Source organism: Globicephala melas, chromosome 1, assembly GCF_963455315.2.
Source record: "Globicephala melas chromosome 1, mGloMel1.2, whole genome shotgun sequence".
NCBI lineage: Eukaryota > Metazoa > Chordata > Mammalia > Artiodactyla > Delphinidae > Globicephala > Globicephala melas.
In genome coordinates, this window is record NC_083314.1 from 86,387,409 (window position 1) to 86,409,206 (window position 21,798).

The following is a 21,798-nucleotide window of genomic DNA, read 5'->3' on the forward strand; positions in this document are numbered from 1 at the left end:
CCTGGTGCTTCTCTGTGTGGCCCTGCCTGGTGTAGTGTACCCCCTCCTCTTGGAATTGCCCTCTCAAAGGCAATTGTCTCCTGATCTGTTGGCCTTATCATACCTGAATAATAATAAAACCTACATTTTAAAACAGGGTTTCTATTGAAGCTGCTCATTTGTGAACCATATAAATGATTAGGCAGAGAGAAGGAATTAATATTTATTCTGTTTTTTATTATGTGACAGGCATTGTAATAGTCATTTTTAATCTATTATATAATAGTATTTTCCTGGTAACGCTGTAGTGTAGATTTTTTTTTTTACAAAAACTCAAATAGTTTAAGTGCCATTTCCAAGGTCACAGAAGCTAAACCCAGGCTTTCTGGTTTCCAGCCAGACTTTCCCATTGCACTGGTTGTAGATAATTAAGACAGATTTCTTCTTGCTGTTACTTTATTCCCTCTTCCCTTCTCTGTTTAATGATCCCTGCTTACCCCATCCTCTACCACTTTTCTTTCCTTCTACTTTTCCATTTATTTATTTACTTATTTATTAGCAACTGTTTATTTTCCATCAACCTATTCCTTCAGACCAGTCTGCGACCTCAGGTCGAGTAGCAGTGAACATGGGAGCTGGAGCAGTCCATTCACTCTGAAATCCCTTCTTGGTCACAGCCTTTTCAGCTGAGGCCTGCTCTTCCTTTTCAATCTCTTCAGGATCCCTGTAGAAGCAGAGATCAGGCATGATCTCTGACGGGTGTTCACGGGAGGTGGTGCCACGCATGTGCAGAACTTCCCAGGCCAGCACCCAGCACATCAGACCCACTGGGTGGGCTCTCTTATTGCTACACAGGATGGCAATGTCCACATAGCACAGAGGAGAGTCTGTGTTACAGGGAGCGATGGTAGACAGGTTAACGTAAGACTCCTCTGTGAGAGGCTGGTGTCGGCCCTGGGATCAGTAACCACCGGAAGTCTTGGCTCCCCAAAGGCTGCCTGGATCTGGTTAGTGAAGGTTCCAGGAATGGAGCACCCACTATAGGAGTGGCTCCGATGGCAGCAGCGAGCTTCGGCACAACTCGCTGGCCAGAGAATATGACACTGACATCAGCCGGGTTTTCAATGGCAACAATCGTGCAAGCTGCCAACAGGACCTTCTCCCAAGTTCTCTCCAGATTTATGATATAGATGCCGTGTAGATTCCTTTTGTAGGTGTGCTGTTCCATTTGGAAGTCGAGGTTGGTGACACCTAAGTGGGTTCCTGCTGCAAGGAATTTGAGGACATCCTCCTCCTTTATTTGCAGGACATCAAGGGCTTCAGATATTGTGAAAGTTTCCCTTTAAGTTGTTATGGGAACGCGGAACAGCACCATATGGACCCCTGTCTGGGTAGTTCAGAAAGGCCCTACCTTTCCCCTTAAACAAAACAATGTCTTGGCAATGTTATTTGTGTGTGTGTTTCTTAACTAGGTGAAAATCTGAAAGACAAATCATAAATTCCAGGATATAATAAAATTTCTTCTTTTAACTACAAAAACTTTCCGTTCTGAACTTATGATTATTTTTACATTTTAAGTGCAATAATCCAATTTCAAATATGTACTTTGTTTTAAATGCTTTTGTAAAACGCCAGGGCCAAGATAGAGGAAAAGCTCTGGATTTATCCTCCCATGTGAAATAACTATAAATTCAGACAAAATATATGAAACAACAGCATTCAAGAAATTGGATCAGGTAACAGAAGACAGTGATCCCTGAGATGCAGGACACCAACTAGGTCATCCCCATGGTGGCCCTAACTTTCTGCCTAAAGAGTTTTTAGGCTGTGGTATAAGGAGGGGGAACCAAGCAGAGCCTAGTGGGCCCCCTGCACTGAACAGGTAGAGCTAATAGGGTTTAAGGAGGCAAAGGAACAGAGATGAGAAAGCTGCAGGTAAGGAGAACTCTAGAAAAACACAGAGGCTCCCCTCAAGTACTCAGTTGAGTGCTGTTCAGTGTATGTGTGTGAGGAAAGAACACCCTGAAAGGATAAAAGGGGGCAATACCTAGAGTCACACAGTAAATAGTATCTGTTATGACCAGCCAGGCTGGCAAACCTCCCAATCCATGAAGCACTGGGTAGTGTAATCAGACTGGTCTTGCCTCAGTAGTGGGGCCAAAACACTCTAGATTAAATGCTGCTCTTGTTGGGCCAAATGAAGCTTCAAAGCAAAACCTGAAAGCATCAAACTGTTTCCAAGTACTTTATGTTCCAAACAAAGGTCAAGAACATTTATGAAATACACAAATATGCAGCATTCAGCAAAGTACAGTAACAGGGATCCTATAAAAATTACCAAACATATAAGGAAGTAGAAGAATGTGGCTTAAAAGGAGGAGGAAAAATCTATCAATTGAAACACCAGAATTGACACAGATGATAGAATGAGTAAAACAAACAAACAAAAACCCCTTTAAAATGGTAATTCAGAAAGCTAGGCGTGGTACAGCCACTGTGGAGAACAGTATGGAGGTTCCTTAAAAAAAAACAAAAATAGAGCTACCATATGATGCAGCAATCCCACTCCTGTGCATATATCCAGAGAAAACCATATTTTGAAAAGATATATGTACCCCAGTGTTCATTGCAGCACTATTTACAATAGCCAGGACATGGAAGCAACCTAAATGTCCATCGATGGAAGAATGGATAAAGAAGATGTGGTATACGTATACATGGAATATTACTCAGCCATAAAAAAGAATGAAATAATGCCATTTTTAGCGACATGGATGGACCTAGAGATTATCATACTGAGTGAAGTAAGTCAGACAAAGACAAATACCATATGACATTGTTTATATGTGGAATTTAAAAAAAATGGTACAAATGAACCTATTTATAAAACAGAAATGGAGTCACAGATGAAGAAAAAAACGTACTGTTACCAAGGGGGGAAGGGGGGGAGGGATAAAGTGGGAGATTAGGATTGACATATACACATTACTATATATAAAATAGATAACTAATAAGGACCTACTGTATAGCCCAGGGACGTCTTCTCAATACTCTATAATGGCCTATATGGGAATAGAATCTAAAAGCGAGTGAATGTTTGTATAACTGATTCACTTTGTTCTACAGCAGAAACTAACACAGTTTTGTAAATTAACTAATACTCCAATAAAAATTAATTTTAAACAAAGCTGGGGGAAAATTAAACATGATAACCAGAGAAATGGAAGATGAAGTCCAAGTTGAGCTTCTAGAGATGAAAACGATAATGTCTGAAATAAAAAATATACCAGGTAAGATTAGCAAAAGATTAGACATAGTAGGAACAAAGATCAGTGAATTTGAAAATATAGCAAAAGAAACTATCCAAGTTTGTTAACCTCTTCTTATGCAATGTGTAATCCGTTGTTAATCCCATCCAGTGTACTTCTTCATTTTGTACTTTTCATCCTAAAAGTTTGATTTGTGTCTCTTTTATATTGTCCATGTTTCTACTTAAATTTGAAATGAAATAACTATTTTAATGTCCTTGTCAGCTAAATTTAACATCTGTATCAATTCTTTGTCATTTTCAAATGGCTGATTGATTTCTTCCCCGTCACTATGGTCATATTTTTATGCTTCTTTGGATGTCTAATAATTTTTTATTGGATACTAGACATTGTGAATTTTTTTGGTGATGGTTAGATAGTTTTGTATTCCTATAAATATTCCTGAGCTTTGCTCTGGGATGCAGCTAAGTTATTTGGAAGTCGTTTGATCCTTTTAGGTCCTCCTTTGAAGACCTGTTATGTGGGACCAGAGTCATGTTTACTCTAGGGCTAATTGCTTCCCAATACTGAGGAAGACATTTCTGAGTACTCTACCCAACACCCCATGGATTATGAGGTGGGAACAGGCACTATTCCTAGTTAGTGTGAGCACCAGGTACTTGTCCCTCTAATCCTTTTGAGTGGTTCTTTCCTCAGTCTCAATACACTCCTCACATTAATACACTCATCAGTATTCTGTAGAAGTCATTAAAGGGACTCTCTGAGAATCTCTGAGGTTCTCTCTCTGTGCAGCTCTCTCCTCTCTGGTACTCTCTACTGGAAACTCTAGCTACCTTAGTTTCTCTGGACATTCAGAGAAATGTCTCCTTATCTCATGCAGTCTTCTGGGCTTTTCCAGGTTTGCCTTTCCTAACCACAGTAGGATTTCTCCCAAGAGAGTAAGCCTGGGCAATCATAGGTCTCACTTTGTTTGTTCCCCATCTATCAGGGATCACTGTCCTCTGTTGCCTAATGTGAAATGTCTCAAAACCACTGTTTTGTGAATATTGTCCAGTTTAAAAGTGTTAGGCAGGAGGGTAAATCTGGTCACTGTTACTCCATCTTAGTTAAAAGTAGAACCCCTGGATGATTTACATGTAATTTAATTATTGACTTGGTTGGCTTTATATCTACTATGTTGCTCAGGGTTTTCTGTTTGTTTGATTTGTTCTTTTCCATTATTTTCCTTTTCTTGCTCTCATTTGTATTAATTATTTATTCGTGATTTCATTTTATACATTATTAATTCATTCGTTACTTTTTTAAAAGGCTTTTTTTAGAGCAGTTTTAGGTTCACAGGAGAATAAAGAGGAAGGTACAGAGATGTCCCATGTACTCCATGTATGTACACCATACATGCACAGCTTTCCCTGTTATCAACATCCCCCACCAGAGTGGTCCATTTGTTACAGTTGATGAATCTACAATGACACATCATAATTACCCGAAGTCCATAGTTTACCTTAGGGTTCACTCGGTGTAAATTTCATGGGTTTGGACAAGTGTATAATGACATGTATCTATTGTTATAATATCATAGAGTATTTTCACTGCCTTAACAATGCTTGGTGCACTGCGTATTCATCCTTCCCCCTCCCCAACCTTGACATCCACTGATCATTTTTCTGTCTATATTTTTGCCTTTTCCAGAATGTTCTATAGTTGGAGTCATACAGATATAACCTTTTCAGATTGGCCTATTTCACTTAGTAATATGCATTTAAGGTTCCTACAGGTCTTTTCATGCTTGATAGCTCATTTCTTATTAGTGTGGAATAATTTTCCATTGTTTGGATGTACCACAGTTTATTTATCCATTCACCTACTGGAGAACATCTTGGTTGCTTCCAAGTTTTGGCAATTATGAATAACGCTGCTATAAACATCTGTGTTCAGGTTTTCGTGTGGATATAAGTTTTTAACTCCTTTGGGTAAATATCTAGGAGCACAATTACTGGATCATATGGTAAGAGTATGTTTAGTTTTGTAAGGAACCACCAAACTGTCTTCCAAAGTGGCTGTACCATTTTCCATTCCCATGAGCAATGTAGGACAGTTCCTGTTGCTCCACAACCTCACCAGCATTTGGTGTTGTCAGTGTTCTGGATTTTGGCCATTCTTATAGGTGCGTGGTGGTATCTCGTTTCAATTTGCATTTCCTTGATGATATATGAGGTAGAGGATCTTCTTATACACTATTTGCCATCTGTATGGCAGTGCTGAAATGTCTTTTAAGGTCTTTGGCCAATTTTCTAACCGGGTTTTTGTTTTCTTATTGTTGACTTTTACTAGTTCTTTATATATATATATATATATATATATATATATATATATATATATATTTTTTTTTTTTTTTTTTTTTTTGCAGTACGCGGGCCTCTCACTGTTGTGGCCTCTCCCGCTGCGGAGCACAGTCTCCGGACGCGCAGGCTCAGCGGCCATGGCTCACGGGCTTAGCCGCTCCGTGGCATGTGGGATCTTCCCGGACCGGGGCACGAACCCGTGTCCCCTGCATCGGCAGGCGGACTCCCAACCACTGCACCACCAGGGAAGCCCTTGTTAAGCTTTTAGTTTACTTTTTACTTGTTTGTTTAGCAGCCTCATCTTTCTCCCAGGCTCTGCCAAAAGAGAGACACTGTGTGTGTCCCACCTTGCCTTTGAGGGTCTTGTTCCTCCTTGGAATCTGGTTAACTTAGTTGCCTTGTGAACTCAGATCACTCATGGGCTCTATAAAAGTTATAATTTTATAGTTTATCTAGCTTTTACTCATTGTTAGGACGGGAATAACATTCTTTCCAGCTCTCTTCATCCTGAGAGAAAGCCTCATTCTCTTAGCATCGAATTCACTCTTTTTTAAAAAAGTTTTGTTTAATCTTTTTAAATTATTATATTATTTTTTTTTGGCTGTGTTGGGTCTTCCTTGCTGCACGTGGGATTTCTCTAGTTGCAGCGAGCGAGGGCTACTCTTCATTGTGGTGCGTGGGCTTCTCAGTGCGGTGGCTTCTCTTGTTGCAGAGGCTAGGCTCTAGGCACGTGGGCTTCAGTAGTTGTGGCTCACAGGCTCTAGAGCGCAGGCTCAGTAGTTGTGGCGCACGGGCTTAGTTGCTCCATGGCATGTGGGATCTTCCCGGACCAGGGATTGAACCTGTGTCCCCTGCACTGGCAGGCGGATTCTTAACCACTGCACCACCAAGGAAGTCCCTGAATTCACTCTTTTTCTTAATGGCCAGAAGAGGTGAGTCTCCCATTTCACACAAAGGAAACTGAGATCTTGGAGAGGTTATCCTCCTCGACTAGTAGGTGATGACGCTGGGACTCCTCAGCTACCAGAAATCTGTGAGGTCTTCATTGGGATGGAGGGGCAGGATGAGACAGCAGAAAGCTTGGGCACCCTGGGAGGTGAGAGAGCATGAGGAATAGTCGCTGCCCAAGGGGTGAGGGTCCAAATATTCACGCTTCGGTCGGAGGCAAGAATCGAGCTATCAACCCAAACCAAAAAGCCTGGCTGGGTGGCTTTCTGAAACATCACTGGCTAAGAATTGACCCACCCAGTGTAGGGGAAGAGGATTGTGGAGGGCAGTGCTGATGCATCCACCACAACTCTGCTTTACACTCAGGATCCAGGACGATGCCTCACACCCCCCCTCCACCGCCTGCCCCCCTGACCTTCACAGCCGTGCTCTCCGCCACTCCCAGCCTACTCCATGCCCCTCCACGATGCAGACACACTAGCCTCCTTGCTGTTTTTCAAACACACTCCTCCCTTTCCTGACATTATTGACTTCTTGAAGGTGTTGCCTGAACCTCTAATGCCCTGTCTGACTCTCACAAAATGCCCTCAGGTCTGCCTTCCAAAGCTGAAGATAGGGGGAAACAACTCTGTGTGTATATGTGTGTGTGTGTGTCCATCCAAGAGAGTGATGAGGGCAACAGTGTGCATTGTGTATGTGAAATGAAAGTAAGGCTCTGGGTGTGACTGGCAGGAGGAGGGCACCCCAGCAAAGGTGAGGGATGGCTCAGAGGGCACTCAGAGGGGAGCAGAGGCAGGCAAAAATGGGCTTGCTCATTTTATCACAATTCTAGAGCAGCCCTGGAGAGATGCATCTCATCCATCAGTGCTAATGTTTTGGTGACGTAAGTGCCTAGCTACAAATGAGACAGAGTTAGTGCAGCAGGGTAACGATGACAGCTCTTGCTGGGGATGCTCTTCCAAGCCAGCTGCATGAAAAGGGACCCAGTGAGGTTGCCCCTGCTGCAGACAGAGGCGCAGACAGGGTAGGCACACCTAGGTGAATGGCTTGAGGGGTCGCGGAAGGTCTAATGCTAGAGTGGATGAAATCCCACGATTAGGGATTCAATACTTCACCATGTCCTCCATACCATGTCTTTTAAAATGCAAATCTAAGAAGGGTGATATGTTTGATTCCTTTGGTTTGGTTTTATGTGAACAGCATGGGCTTTGAATCCATTAGAACTGAGTTCAAATCCTCACCATACCAATGACCAGCGATGAGCACTGCGAACCTTTTGTTTTTAGTCTTTAAGCCTTCTGAGCATTCATTCCCTCGTCTGTAAAATGAGGACAATGATACCCACTTACAGGTATGTGAGGATGAAGTGAGATGGTGAACATAAAATGCCTCACACAGCATATCCCACAAGAATCACCCATTCACCCATTCATTCACCAAATATTTATTGAGCACCTACTAAGTGCCAGGCACCCCTCTACATGCCGGGCATTCAACAGTGAACAGGGCAAATTCCCCACCATCATGGAGCTCGCATTGTAGAACAAGGTGATAAAAAAGTAAATAAACAGGTAAATATAAAGTATGTCAGATAGTAAGTGCTCCAGGGAACAACAGAGCAAGGGGGTAGGGAGTATGGGGAAGGGGCATCATTCCAGTTTTATATGGGGTGTTCAAATGCCTCTTCCTTGAAGTGATATTTGAGCAGGCCCTGAAGGAAGTGAGGGTGTGAGTGCCAAAGATATTGGGGAGACAGTTGGTAGAGGAGCAAAGAGTGAACAAAGGTCTGGAGCCGGTGGCAGGCTGGGCAAGTGTGAGGGATGAGGGAGGGCAAGGAGGCCAGGGTGGCCTGAGCAGAGTGTGGACAGGAGCCATGGGAGAGGAAGAGGGGCCGAGGGTGTTATATGTCCTGTAGGACTTGTGGGCCCATGAGAACCACAGCTTCTACCCTGAGATGGAGCCGTGGGAGGGTCATAAGAGAGGGGTGGCCCATGTTCACCCGGGGTGCTGTGTGGAGTGTAGACTGCAGGAAGGGGAAGGTGTAGACACTGGGAGACCGTTCAGGGAGCCATGGTGATGCAAGGAGATGTTGTCTAGGTCCAACTGTGTGGCTGGTGAGAAGAGATCAGATCCTGGATAGAAAGCGGAGGCCACAGGATGTGCTGGTGAATGGAATGTGGTATAAGAGGGACAGCAAGGGGGACTACAAGGTGTTTGACTTGAGCGACTGGAAGGACAGACGTGCCAGTTACTGAAATGAGGAAACTGAAGGTGGTGGGCTACAAGTTGGTTTTGGATGTGTTTGTTGGACACCCAAGAGGAGCTGTCAGCTGACAGATGGATGCATGAGTCTGACATGCAGAGAAGAGGTTAAGACTGGAGGGAGCAGTGGACAGAGGGAGGTAGGGCAGTGTCTCGGGACCATCCCTTCTTTCTCTCCATGTAGGTATGTCTGTAGGGGGGCATAAAGAAGGCATTGGAAGGAGGGCAGGGCTCTGACAGTTCACACCTAGGCCCCACCCCTTCCTAGTATGTGTTTTTTCAGATGACTGTCTGCTTTGAGCTCATCTGTTTGTCCGTGGAGGAGGAGTTGGACCAGATCATCTTAAGGTCTGACACGTCATGGCTCTGTGCGTGGCTCATGGAGACTCAGACTCACTTAGAAGAGGTAACGCAGCAAACCATCCATAACCTGTGTGGGTCCATCTATCAGTTATCTACCTGGGAAGCAGAGGAAAGATCCTGAGGGTTAGAACCCACAGAGGCAGGTGCTAAGGGCGGGGGTGAGAGCCCATCTGGAAGGATGTGGGTGCTACTCTTCAGAGTAGAAGGGGCAAAAGATGGGTTTTGCATTGCTGCCCAGAGCAAGAAAGAGTGGACTGCCCACCCCTGCTCTTCAGGAGCCTGGCCATCCCAGCTGCTGAGTGGCCTGTTCACCTTGCAGCTCAAACCTGAAAGCTCCATGTTCCTAAGAGAATTGACTGCCTTTCCTAAAGGAGGCTGTTTCCCTGCCTGAAAGCACTGATCACACTGCAGCTGCACAATTCGGTACAGGCTTCCAGTTCTACAACTAACTGAAGGAAACAGTTCTTTGGCCTGAAACCCGCCAGTCTGAGATGGGTGGTCCCTCAGAGAGTGTCCTAATGAGGCAGAAACTTCACTTGCTAAGAGAGAAATTAAACCGTGTCGTTAGTATTTCAAGTTATCAAAAGGGGGGCACTTATGGAATAAATTATCATGCAATAAAAAACAAAAGCAGGGCTTCCCTGGTGGCACAGTGGTTGAGAGTCCGCCTGCCGATGCAGGGGACACGGGTTCGTGCCCCGGTCCGGGAAGATCCCACATGCCGCGGAGCGGCTGAGCCTGCGCGTCCGGAGCCTGTGCTCCGCAACGGGAGAGGCCACAACAGTGAGAGGCCCCCGTACCGCAAAAAACAAAAAAACAAAAGCAGTCAAGTCAAATTAAGCAAGAATATAAGTTAAGCCATGAGTACAGAGCATGCTGGGATTTAAGTAAAAATGGTTGAGAATTACACCCAAAAAGTGGCTCCTTGCCAGGGTCATGCTGGTCAGAGGTGAGGCCCACGGTCAGAGGGTCGACAGAGTCCTAGGTCCACGCCATTCACAGCGGGGAATCGGATGCCACCTCCATTGGTCCAAGGAAGGCAGAGACAAGGACGATCGAAGGCGCTCAAACTCTGGTGTGTGGAAGAATCACTTTTCAAACTGAAGGAGTGCTATGTCCATCCCCAGAGATTCAGTATGTGTGGGATGTGGCCTGGGATTCTGTATCTTAACAAACACCTCAAATGAGTCTGCTTCAAGTGATCCTGTGCCACCCTTGAAGAAGCACTGGTATAGGAGGGGAAGGTCCCACCCAAGGAGGCTGGGGACTAGGGGAGGGTTTCGGTGTTTTAGTAGTGAGTTTTGCTGGCAGTGGAGATGGAAGCCTGGCCCTGGACATACCAGCAAGGCAGCAGTAGGATCAATTGCTAATTGAACCTGTTTGGGCTCATCCCTGGTGGCCAAGTATTGGGTCCATGTAAACAAGACCTACCCTTAGCCCCCAGATGACAGGCAGGGGAGTGGAGAAACTAGGAAGGCTGGTGGAGGATGTCTGTGACTCCACCTGGGATGAATAGGGAAGGGAGAAGAGGACCATTGGCAAACTCTAGGATATGCCAACAAAATTTATGAGGGGCGTGTATATCTATTTGTGTTTCAACCATGGCTGACTTTGATAGGAAAGGACTTTGTTCCCCAAAGATTCATCAACAGGAGAGTTACCACTGGTGCTCCCTGGCTGAGTATAGGAGGACTTGTTTGTAAACAAAGAGTTAAATTTTACAGAGAAGAAAGCTCGTCACAGAAGCTTCCTTGTTGATCTAAAATGGGAGAATGCATTCTCAAGGGGTGGGCTTGCATGGCATTTCCCTGCCTCCTGGTGTGGAGGAGAGGGTAGGCTCTCCCATGAGGATGTATAAACTCACCAGCCTGTGGTTATGGATGAGGCCCCATTAGCTGGAGTGACCACCCCATGTAGGCTCATTACCTCCACCTGTGCCAACACAGTACTCTGGAAAAAGTACTAAAGTACTAGAGTACCTGGGCGATGAGACAGGTAAGCAAGTAATAGAGAAAGAGGGTGCAGACGCATCTCAAACCAGGCAGTGAAATTAGTCAACTTTTCAACCTGCAGCTGGAATAGAATCATTCAGCTGAGATCGTAATTTTGTTTCCTGAGGTAGCAATTTATAACCCTAGACAGGTATAAAATAACTATAGAGATAATGAAACACTGGATGCAGAATTCTTTCCAGTGGGTTATATTGTATGGGATTTGTAACAAGTCTTGAAATCATTCTACTGCTTTATATATGCTCTGTCTGCTTTTCTGTTTTTATGATGTTGGAAATGGGTAAGAGAATCTGACACACCACATTTGCAAGACTGATTTATTAATTTGCAGTTCTCATAATTGCTGAGAATAATTTTTCTCTTGTTAAGTCTGCCACGACAGGAGTTTCAATTACCTGGAAGAATCCAATATATTGAATTTGTGATTGTACTTTCAAATGTCTGAGGAAGTGTGATTAATTAAAAAATAAATGAAGTAAATGTTTAAGAAGGATTTAATCTGTTAACCTTAAGTTAATTGACATTAATCAAAGAGCCAGTAGAAACAATTTTTATACTTCTTTTTCATTGCTGGATTTGTACAGACGAAACTGATTTGTAGGCTGAGCTCGAAGGTTTAAGATAAACTAGGCTTTAAGAATTAAAACTTTGATATATTGCATATTAGATTTTGAAAAAAAACCCACAATGAACTGTAATCAGTGTTTTCAAGGTACAGAAGTCTCCTTTCTCCATATGAAGAAAAGAAAAGAAAAAAATTATAGCCACATTCTCATCAGCTCCCTGCAGGATTGCTCCAGCTCTTGCCGCAAGTTGGTTGTTATTCGTCTTATTAATTTCTGCCAACCTTACGAGTCAAAAATGATATTTCATTATTGCTTTAATTTACATTTCTATGACTACAGAGAGGCTGAACATCTTTTCATCTTGAATTGGACATTTATGGTGGTGTCAGAATTTCTGCTGAAGCCTGAAAGCTAAAAACAGTACGTGATACCGTGTGTGGGAATGTAAACTGGTACAGTCACTGTGGAAAACAGCATGGAGGGTCTTCAAAAAATTAAAAATAGAAACACCATATGATCCAGCAATTCCACTTTGGGAAATGTATTCAAAGAAAATGAAAACACTAACTGGAAATGATATATGTGCCCCCAAGTTCATTGCATCATTATTTACAATATCCAAGTTATGGAAACAACCTAAGTGTCCATCAGTGGATGAATGGATATATAAAATATATATTATATAAATTAATATATATTTATGTATATTAATATGTATTATATTATTTAGCCATAAAAAAGAATGAAATATTGCCATTTGCGACACCATGGGTGGAACTTGAAGGCATTATGCTAAGTGAAATAAGTCAGACAAAGACAAATACTACATGATCTCACTTATATGTGGAATCCCCTTTCCCCACCCCCCCAAAAAAACCCCAAAGCTCATAAATACAGAGAACAGATCGGTGGGCTGGGCAAAAAGAGTGAAGAAAGTCAAAAGGTACAAACTTCCAGGTATAAAGTAGATAAGTGATGGGGAGGTAACGTACGGCATGGCTACTGTAGTTAATAATACTGTATTGCATATGGACAGTTGCTAAGAGTAAATCTTAAAAGTTCTCATCACAAGAAAAACATTCTCTAACTGTGTATGGCAAAGTCCTAGGACCCACCACTGTGCTCACTCACTAACTGGATGCTGCCCCAGAAGGACACAGCTCATTCCAAAGCCAAGGCCAATCCTGTGGGCACTGCAGCGGGAGGCTGCCCTCCTTTCAACTAAATGGCAAATTCTTTCTTGAGGGGAGATCCAAACAGCACGCCTCCATGGTTGCCATGTCAACCAGTGGGATTAAATTACATTTAACTAGTGATGAAATACCCCCTCCTTCTATCCCTAGGGCAGGCAATGCTGTATTCTACAGGGCTCCACAGAGGGCCTCCAGCAAGACTGAGCCCTAGTTGCCTACAGCAGTAACAAGCTTGATGGCGTTCCCTCACATCTGTTCCCCGCGATCACTTCTCAGGTGATCTGCGTACAAGCCCTGGTCTCAAACTCTGCTGTGGTGGGAACCCAGGCTGAGAGGCTGGCTTACTGCGTCTCTTAGTTCAACAGTGCCCTCTTCTGTTGGTACAATGGAGTTCAGGTTCTTTGATGAATGGTGGTGTGTGTGCCATCATTAGTGGCATGCTTCTGATTCTGTGATACTCTCTGTTTCTAAGGACACTTAAATTCAAATGTTTCTTCCTCCCTTCCTTTCACTATCAAGCCTCTAAGGGATACCTCCTCCTTCCAAATTACCCCCCTCCCCTAAAGTGCTTAAGGCTCACATACTTTCTCTGCTATTGTCATGCTATTACTGTTCTCCTTTTCTATTTCATAAGGCGTTATCATTATTGCTGTACTATATAGTCAATATTACTTAGATTTACTCACATCTTTACTATTTTATTTTCTCATTATTCTTCCCCACATATCAGATATTTCTTCGGGAATAATTTTTCTTCCTTCTAAAGAATCTTCTGGATTTCTTTTTAGTGATGGTCTTTGGTGGTCAACTCCTTCAGTTTTTGTTTGCCTCAAAATTAATTTAGTTAACCTTTGTATTTGAAAAATATTTTTTATTGTTGTAGAATCCTAGTTATTTTTTCTCTCAGCAAATTAAAGATATAATTCCACTATATTCTGTTGTTCATTATTGTCTTTGAGCAGACACTTATCTGTTTAATTGTCAATTTTAGAGCCCATTTCTCTTTTCTCTGCTTCAAAGATTTTTTAATCTGCTGTCCCGTAGTCTTTACATGGATTTACTTATTTATTTATTGGCCACGCCGCACAGCATGTGGGATCTTAGTTCCCCAACCAGGGGTCGAACCCGCACTCCCTGCAGTGGAGGCACTGAGTCTTAACCACTGGACCACCAGGGAAGTCCCTGGATTTATTTATAAAATTTATTTTATTTAATAAACATTTAGCCCTTTACTAGGCGTTAGACATTTCTAAGCTCCTTGAATATCAAGGATATCAAGGAATATCCTTTAAATCTCAAAACAACCTTATGAGGTAGGTGTTATTAAATGTCTTTTCATATGAGTAGACTGAGGCCCGGAGAGGTTAGGTAACTTCCCTAAGTTTACACAGCTAGTAAATGGTAGAGCCATGATTTCAACCAATGTAGTCTGAGGGGTCAGGAAGAAGACAGTCTAAAGGAGAATTCAGGTTTTCTAGTATGGTTTGGGAATATGGTGGTGCCTAAAAGAAGGAAAAAGTGTTGTGATGATTAATTTTTTTTTTTTCCGGTACGCGGGCCTCTCACTGTTGTGGCCTCTCCCGTTGCGGAGCACAGGCTCTGGATGCGCAGGCTCAGCGGCCATGGCTCACGGGCCCAGCCGCTCTGCGGCACGTGGGATCTTCCCGGACCGGGGCACGAACCCGTGTCCCCTGCATCGGCAGGCGGACTCTCAATCACTGCGCCACCAGGGAAGCCCTGATGATTAATTTTATATATCAACTCTACTGGGTCATAGGGTGCTCAGCTATTTGGTCAAACATTACTCCGAAAACCAAAATCTGTATTAGTTCTCCAGAGAAACAGAAGCAACAGGAGATATTTATATCTATTTACTATTTATCCATCTATCTATCCCCGCGCCACACACACTCGTTTTTTGTTTTTTTTTAATTGTAAGGGATTAGCTCACGTGATTATGGAGGCTGAGAAGGCCCGGATCTGCAGTTGTCAAGCTGGAGCCCCAGGAGAGCTAACGGTGTAGCTCCTGTGTGAAGGCCGGCAGTCTTAAAACCCAGGAAGAGCTGCTGTTTCAGTTTGAGTCCGAAGGCAGGAAAACACTGATGTCCCAGTTTGAAGGCAGTGAGGCAGGAGGAAGTGCGGCGATGGGCACGTGCTTGTGGAATTCACCGGTCTTGCCGTGTTCACCAGCACCCTGAAGCAGATGGCTCGATTCGACAGTGGAATGGCCTCTCGAAGACTCAATTATCGTGCCAGCTAGGTGGCGATATGTTGCAGGACTGGGGCATGGTTCTCCAGAAAGCTACATAGGCTCCGAATCAGCACCCAATATATGATGCCCTTCCTTGCATTGCCCAGATTCACAGGTCCTGGCATCAAGGGGTGGGAATGGGAGCGTCACCCCTCACGATGACTCCTAGTGACCCACTAGCAAAATTTTTGCTTCCTGTTCCCATGACCTTATGCTCTGCTGGCATAGAGGTCTTCGTTCCAGAGGGAGGAATGCTTGCCCCAGAAGACACAACAATGATTCCATTAAACTGAGAGTTAAGACTTCCGCTCAGTCACTTTGAGCTCCTCATGCCTCTGAATCAACAGGCAGAGAAGGGAGTTACTGTGCTGACTTATGTGACTGAGCCCGACTATCAAAGAGAGATTGGACTGCGACTCCACAAGGGCGGTAAAGAGGAATATGTCGGGACTATGGGAGATTCCTTAGGGTGTTTTAAAATATTACCATGCCCTGTGATTAAGATCAATGGAAAACGACAGCTACCCAATCCAGGCAGGACTATGAATGGCTCAGACCCTTCAGGAACGAAGGTTTGGGTCACCCTACCGTGAAGCAAAAGGAAGATGGGATGAGTGAATGAGTAGTGGAAGAAGATATATATTATATATATTATAATTTGTATTATTATATATATCTATATATAAGATACATAATACATATATTAAGTATTTTTGTTTTCTTCCCTGTCTTATTCCTTTATCATGAATCATAACATGTATTGACTTTATATGATCATATTTAAGTATTGTTAATTTAACATCATAGTATTTAAGCTACAAGATATCAAGAAGAAGAGGAAATGTCACTCAAGGACTTTACTTCCTCTTTTGGGGGAGGAGCTAGTGCATTTTTCAGTTGTACATAGGACAGTTGTCTCATGTGAGGTGGAATTATGACCTTCTTATTGTCTTTATTTGGAAATTACATATGGTTTAAGATGACGTGATAGGTGCCAGGTGGACAAGGGTGGCCTTGTGGTGCTTACTTAATTTTACGTGTCAACTTGACGGGGCCATGGGATGCCCAGATATTTGGCCAAATGTTATCCTGGTGTCTCTGTGAAGGTGTTTTTGAAGGAGCTTAACATTTAAACTGATAGATGGAGTAAAGCGGATTGCCCTCCATACCGTGGGTGGGCCTCTTTCAATCAGTTGAAGACCTGAATAGCACAAAAAAAGACTGACCCTCCCCTGAATAAGAGGGGGTTGAAGATGAGGTACAGAGATTCAGAGATGACCACGGTGAATCTGTGTGTCTATTTCTAGTCATAGTTACGAAGCCACCCGTCAAAAACACAAGCCTGAAACTCAGGAGCTTCTGCTGAAGACACAGATTTAGGGGTGGTCAGCACAGTTCTTAGAACAATGTCAGTGTACGTAATTATCCGCGCAAAGCAGGACACTTAGAAGATACAGTTCTTCACGAGAGTTGTTCTCAATGTGTGGGCCAGAGCCTCGTCTCACAAACGTCTGAGACGCTAGTTAGAGAAACACGTTCCTAGGTTCCCTCCTGACTGAGTTAAAACCTCAGGTAGAGCCCAGGGATCCTCATTTTCAACAAGCATCCGGATGACTTTCCTGCACACCTAAGTCAGTGAGAAGGCAAGGTGCCTTCCAGGAGAGCTGCGTGCCCGACGGGTAGACAGGTGGCTCCTGACTCGCTAGATGGCGCCAAACCACATGGAATCTCCAGTTCTGCGCTCAGTCGCTCAGCCGGAATATAAAAAGGACTTGTAAAAGGCTCCTCTGGATCCTTTAAAAGAAACTCTGTAAGAGGATTTCTGCCAACCCTTTCCCACAGTGAAGGAATGACAAAGACTAAAACACCTACACTGACACTGTCCGTCACCCCGAGGAAGCTCTGCCCCGAAGAGCCTAGAGCGATGGGTAGGGAGCAGGTAGAATCCTCTACTGACTGACTTCCTTGGGCCACACTTGTTCCATCACACAGGTCTAGGAGGTATTGGTGAGAGTCTCCTCAGACCCAGTGAGAGGCACAGCTGTGGAGAGCCAGGGGTCTGCCCCCTCCCACCCGGGTGTCCATGTGTCCCCAGCACAGGCCAAGCTTTATGTTTCATGGTCAGACACAAGGGCCTGGGTTGCCCTGCAGAGCCAGGGGCATCCTGTATCCTTTTCCTCAGAAGCAATAGCTCTATCTTGTGTCAGAGGAGGATTAGTGGAGGGAAGAGTAGACCCCGGGGGACCACGGGGTATGCGAAGAGGGAAGACAAGAGTACCACAAGCTGAGAAGAGGGAGCAAACAGGAGAGCTCAGTCAGGAGCCCCTGGGAGAGAGAAGATACACCTGAACAGGGTGACCGAGGAGGGTTTCATGAGGGAGCAGGGTACAAGAGAAGGGGCAGGATTACGGAAAACCGACGAGAGATGATGTTTCCAGCAATGCTAGCAACAGCGGGGAGAGAGCCATTACCCTCCCTGGGCCAAGGGTCCAGTGCAAGGGCAGTGACTGGAATCTAGCGGGAGAGCTGGAGCTGTAGGAGAGAACCAGGACCTGGAGTGCCAGGGCTGGGGAAATGCCCCTACCTTGCCTTCCTTGTGTCTCCTCTGCCTGCTTCCTCCCACCTCTCTTCCTTGGATCTCCGTGGGGGCCTCCCTTTGCCAAGCCCAGTGGGAAGCTAGAGGGCAGAGAGGAGAAGGCAGAACAGGGATCGTGGAAGAACAAGACGAGGCTATCAGCATAAGAGACCAGGACCAGGAAAGACGCCCTTTGGTGTTCAGCCCTTCGCAATTTCAACATGATGCTGGGAGCAGGTGCTGAATTTTGGGAGCCACAGGTGCCTGTGCTTGGCCCTAAAACTTACTCCACGGTAGACACTTGGGGCAGGTTTCTTAATGCCTAACGTGGAACAGCGGGAACGACCATGTGCATCTTCCATGTTTTGTGCAGATTCAAAGAGATAACGTGTGCCTATCACACGAGCCTGGCTGGGGACAGCGTGGGGGAGATGGGGGTACCCAGGGCAAGGGTCTCTCCTCTTGCCATGTCCTCCCTGTATGCGTAGGAATCCAGAGGGTTGGCCAGAGACTTCTATTCCCATGGCTGTGCCTAGTGGCTTAGAACTGAATCAGACTAGCCCTCAGCTTGGCCATTAGGTCCCAGGACAAGTGCAAGGGCTCTCCTGCTGCATTCTCTGGACCAAGGACAGCGCAGGGACCGAGAGGCAGCAGGCCAGCTGCAGGCCTGGTCAGACTGGGCTGGGCCCATTCAGTGGCCCCCAACCCATCCTTTCAACACACAGTCCGGGGACCTGAATTCTACTTTTCTGAGCCGGGGAGCCTTGACGTCTCCACGATCATCTGCGTGGTTGTTCGTCAATCCTCTCCTCGCCCCAGTGCCCTCCCACTCCTCAGTCCTGCCCTTCTCATTCTCAGGGCCCCGGGGAACATCCATAACTCCAGGCGGGCCGGACGGTGCTCCTGGAGCCCAGGGCTGAGCTTGGAGATCTGCTCCGGCAATAAGGCGACGGCAATAAGGCGACCTCAGGGTCAAAGAAATGACCATTTACCATGACCGGAGTTTGGACTAGATTGGCTCCGAGGCTGGGTAGGGCTTTGAAGGGAGGACTGGGGTCCTTTGGTTCCCCGCACACCCAGATTGGGAGGAAGCCGTGTCCCCCGCAAGGCCCAGCACCAGTCTTGTTTCTACAGCCCGCCCACTTCCCGTCACGTGCACAGTCCGCTCCCTCTGACACACACCGCACGTCCCGCCACGTCCACCGCCAGCGGGAGAGGACCACACCGGACAGCAAGGACTGCGGAGGCAGGGCCGGGCGGGCCTGGGTCTCCCCTGCACAGTAAGCCTGAAATGTGACCCCCATATTGTCTCCAAACGTGGTCATTCAGTTGGTGCTTTTTTGTTAAAAAGCATCAAAGAATAATGTATAAATTGCCCTTTTTTTTTTTTTGCGGTACGCGGGCCTCTCACTGCTGTGGCCTCTCCCGTTGCGGAGCACAGACTCCGGATGCGCAGGCTCAGCGGCCATGGCCCACGGGCCCAGCCGCTCCACGGCATGTGAGATCCTCCCAGACCGGGGCACGAACCCGTGTCCCCTGCATCGGCAGGCGGACTCTCAACCGCTGCACCACCAGGGAAGCCCTAAATTGCCCTTTTTATGACCCCATTTTGGCATTTATCCATTTCTTAAAAATAGAAGCTTCAAGAAATGGAAGTAGATGGGGTCTTTCTCAGGTTATGAAGGCCTTGCCCCAGAGGGTCACAGAGGATCTGAAACGGAGCAGGTACTTCATAGTACCGGTGAGTTCTAGCGCGCGTCTCCTCCCTCCCCTCTGAGGGAGCCCTGGTCCACCTGTGAAGCAGAGGTGGGGAGGGCCCGTGCCTGGTGGCGGGAGGGGGCAGGTGAAGGGGGCGGGGGTGGGGGCGGGTGAGGGTGTGGGGGGAGGGCGGGGGGGAGGGCGGAGGTGGGGGCGGGTGAGGGTGTGGGGGGAGGGCGGGGGTGGGGGGAGGGCGGGGGTGGGAGGGGAGGGTGCTGCCCAGCCTTCCCTGCTTCCTCCCGGTGGGCAGCTGGCTCTTCCCCAACACAGGGTCTCGGCGGAGGTCCACTCAAGAGGCCGTGCCTCGCAGCCCAGCGTCTCCACTGCCAAAACACACACACACACACACACACGCGCACACACACACACGCACACGGACACGCGTGCACACACACACAGACACACACACACACACACTATGCCCAGGGGATGCTGCAGAGAATTCTCTGGACACCAGTTCTGCAGACTGGGAGCAGAGTGGGCATCAGAGCCTCAGGAGTCTCAGAAACACACACCCGGCTAGCAAAAATCTCTAACTCTGGACCCTGACCTCCAGAGGGAGAAGACTTGGCAGGCAGAAGGGCCACTGAGGACTACAGATGTGTCAGGGGAGCACAGTGAGGTCAGGCTGCTTATTAACTTGCTAATGGGACAGGCACTGGGATTCCTGGAGAGGGGAGTGGCGATGATAACAGTACAATAGCCAGCATTTACTTCTGGCCAGGAACCGGGCTAAAAGGTTTTACAGACATTACCAGCCACCCCACACTGTGGATATCACTTTTCCCACTCCAGAGATAAGGAAACTGGAGGGCTGACAGAGGTTAGGTAACTTGCTGGCTCACGCAGGAGTAAGGGGTGGAGGATTACAGACTAGATGTTTCATGTCCCCATTCCTGGAAGGGAAGGAGAGAGGGAGGGAGGGAAAAGAGAGTCTAGCAGCAGACCCCAAAGTAGGCCAAAGTGGCTAAGAGGTAGCGTTACTGAGAGCCTAAGTCTGAGCTCCCTCCCCGATTTTAAAATCCAATCTCTCTTGAAATTTAAACCGCACACTATTTCTTCTTAGCTGCAAGTCTTCTCTCCCTCCCTTCTTCCTTCCTGCTGCCTCCCCTCCTTCCCTCCTTTTTTGTTCATCTGCCACGTGATGCCATGTACTGTGCTCTGCTCTAGGCCTCTTGGATAATGAAAATGTGCAAGTGCTTTGAGAATCCTGGAGGGAGAGCTCTATCTAGAGGAGGAACCAGGAAGCCTTCCCCAGAGGAGGAGGAATTTTAGTTCAGTCTAGAAGGATTGTTTGGCTTTGGTGTGGGAATCCTTCTGATAGAGAAGTAGAGGTAGGGACTGTAGGCGGAGGGAAGAGCATGTTAGAAAGCCGAACCCAAGAAACTCTCTCCACTAGACTCTACCTGCGGTATCCATAAACTAAAGGAAATTCCTCTCTTCTCCAGGTCCCCCAAATTGACAAAGGTTTCTGGCTTTTCAGGAAATGACCTTCTTTACCGTCTGTGAGAATGGGACCCTAGAACTCAGGAACCCAACTTATACTTCCAGTAGGGCTTTGTGGGCATCAGTTTGATGAGTAAAGTCAGGCCTTGCTCCTTAAAAGAGGCTGCTCATACCTAATTCAATGAGGATCATTCTCAAGTGTGACACTCCAGCTAAGGTCTTGGTCGCACAATCCATTTGCCCAATTATATCCTGGTAAGAACTTGTGCAAGTGACTGCATCACCACGGAAAGTAAGAATTCAGAACTTCTGATTTGCAGTCCAGGGATAATCAGATATCATTTAAAAAAATTAATTAGTTCATTTATTTATTTTTTGGTTGCATTGGATCTTTGTTGCTGCCTGCGGGCTTTCTCTAGTTGCGGCGAGTGGGGGCTACTCTTCGTTGTGGTGCGCAGGCTTCTCACTGCGGTGGCTTCTCTTGTTGCAGAGCGGGGGCTCTAGGTGCGGGGGCTTCAGTAGTCGTGGCACGTGGACTCAGTAGTTGTGGCTCATGGGCTCTAGAGCACAGGATCAGTAGTTGTGGTGCATGGGCTTAGTTGATCAGCGGCATGTGGGATCTTCCTGAACCAGGGCTTGAACCATGTCCCCTGCATTGGCAGGCGGATTCTTAACCACTGCGCCACCAGGGAAGTCCCCAGATACCATTTTTAAATGTTTTACTTTGGTTTAAAAAAGTAGAGTTTACTAAATTATTTGGATTATGGAAAGTTTAGGAAGAAAGTAAAATGACGTTCTTAAATACATGAAAATGATATCAACAGTATTCAAAAT

At 46.0% G+C, this 21,798-nt stretch overlaps 1 pseudogene; it reads right to left on the bottom strand.

Annotated features, from left to right (window-relative positions):
• Window positions 1-555: 555 nt before the first annotated feature.
• LOC115859909 (small ribosomal subunit protein uS2-like) overlaps window positions 556-21,798 on the bottom strand; it is a 106,768-nt pseudogene continuing 85,525 nt past the window's right edge.